Here is a 2500-nt window from a genome sequence, read left to right on the forward strand (position 1 = left end):
ATATATATATATATATATATATATATATATACATATACACATATATGTAAATAGATATATAAGTATACACACACATATATATGCACACACACACACACACACACACACACACACACACACACACACACACACACACACACACACCTACACGCACACAGATGTATGTGTCTGTATATATATATATATATATATATATATATATATATATATATATATATATATATATATATATAAACATATACACATATATGTAAATAGATATATAAGTATACACACACATATATATGCACACACACACACACACACACACACACACACACACCTACACGCACACAGATATATGTGTCTGTATATATATATATATATATATATATATATATATATATATATATATATATATATATATATATATATATATATATATATATATATATATATATATATATATATATATATATATATATGAGAGAGAGAGATATACAATATCTAAAGCTCTGGTCTCAGCTCATTTCAAACCCCAGAATATTCTGTATATACTGTATATACTGACAATAATCTGCGTGTCTTCTAACTCACATGAACACGATTTAATTGGCTACCTGTTAGAATCTCAGATATAATCGTCATCATTGTCTTTATTACTATCATTATAAGTTCAAAATAATTATCTGCCGTGACCAGGATTCGAACCTGGGTTATTGCGGCCACAACGCAATGTACTAACCACTATACGATCACGGCCACTGTTACATGTATTTGGTGTGGTCAACCCGCAAACTTTAGTGGGGGACCGGCATCGGCAAACGTGGCTAGGTTAGGTTAAGGTTAGGTTAGGTTAGATTAGGTTAGATTAGGTTGATCTCATGGTATGCTGACCGATGGAGTACTTTGATGTTAACTCCCTCTTTTTCCAACTCCCTCGGTCCTTAGCTGCCCTGGCATTGTTAACCATTGATATGTTAGTCCACTTGTTAATGTCAGACAGCCATGTGTGCCCTCTGTCCTGCAAGATATCCATGTATGACTGTGTACGCCAGAGTTCCTGGCCGCCTGGTGACATGTCCAAACCATTGCAATTTTCCTCTGACAATGTTAATCAGGGGTTCGTATTCTCCGGTGAGGTCTCGAATTCGCTTTGTTCCTGTTTCACTGGTGATGCTCTGTTTCCAAGTGATTCCAAGGATTGTTCAACAGCAGCGCATTTCAAAATCCTATATTCTCTTCTCAATCTTCTTGTTTGGAGTCCATGATTCGCATCCCTATAGTGCAATGGAGGTGACCAGTGACCTCATCAGATTCACCTTCGTGGAAGTGGAGATGTTGCCGGAGTTCCAAAGTTTTGCCAGCTTTGCCATCTGTCCTGTGGCAATGGTTAGTGTTTAAGTGACCTCTGTCTCTGATGCAACATCCTCTGTGATAGCGTTTCCGAGGTTTTAGAAAGACATGACTGTCCCTTTTAGGCTGAGGTATTATCAGTAATCTCGACCACTGTGTTGGCCATTCACCACTTCGCCGCACTGAGTTACAGATCTTGTGTACTTCTAAAACGCGGCTTCGTTCATAAGATTTGTGGATATAGCGGTCATTTCCTCTGTGTTATCTATTTCACTGAGTACCTCAAATCTTCCTCCTATTTTTGCCTGGAATGCTTGTTGTAACGGTTAGTCCCTTCTTCTTTTAACGGTAGGTTCATGTCTGAGCCGCCGTGGTCACAGCATGATACTTAATTGTAGTTTTCATGTTGTGATGCTCTTGGAGTGAGTACGTGATAGGGTCCCCAGTTCCTTTCCACGGAGAGTGCCGGTATTACCTTTTTTTTTTTTTTTTTTTTTTTTTTTAGGTAATCATTCTCTCTATTTTATCCGGGCTTGGGACCAAGCCCGGATAATATTACTGTATTCTTAGCGCGTGTTCGGAACTTTCTTGAGTTTCATCTTTACGGCAGTCATGACTAGACAATGGTCATTCCCAATGTCTGCTCCTGGAAATGGTCTAGTCTTGTGTGTGTGTGTGTGTGTTGTTATTATGCTATATCATGTGATCAATACCATCATGTTGTGATATTTTATGTGATCAATGACATGTTATGTTATGTTAGCATGTGATGAATATTATCATATCACATTATGTTATTTTAATATCACCATGTTATATTGTGTTATCAATATTACCATATTATATTATGCTATATTATGTGATCAATAATTAACATGGAGACTGAAAAATAACTTTCTCAGAGGATACAGCAACACGAGAGGCAGAAAATTCAAAAGTGACAGGTAGTAAAGATTTTAAAATCTCTTTGATCAGTACCAATTACGAAGCTAGTAAGAAAAGGATAAATTGACAGACATATATATAGTAAGAAATATAAAATCTTCGGAACAGAGTTCTGGTAATAAATATGAAAATAGTCTATCATCCCTAAACCGCTTGTATTATTGACACAGGGATGTCGAGTATAAATATCAGATTATATATGTCACTGTCGAACCATAGA

General features: G+C 36.2%; 1 non-coding gene across 1 annotated transcript; it reads right to left on the reverse strand.

Annotated features, from left to right (window-relative positions):
• Positions 1-669: 669 nt before the first annotated feature.
• On the reverse strand, positions 670-741 carry Trnah-gug. The gene has a single exon. It is a non-coding gene; the product is annotated as a tRNA-His (tRNA).
• Positions 742-2500: the final 1759 nt, after the last annotated feature.

The sequence above is a fragment of the Penaeus monodon genome, chromosome 17 (genome assembly GCF_015228065.2).
Source record: "Penaeus monodon isolate SGIC_2016 chromosome 17, NSTDA_Pmon_1, whole genome shotgun sequence".
Classification (NCBI taxonomy): domain Eukaryota; kingdom Metazoa; phylum Arthropoda; class Malacostraca; order Decapoda; family Penaeidae; genus Penaeus; species Penaeus monodon.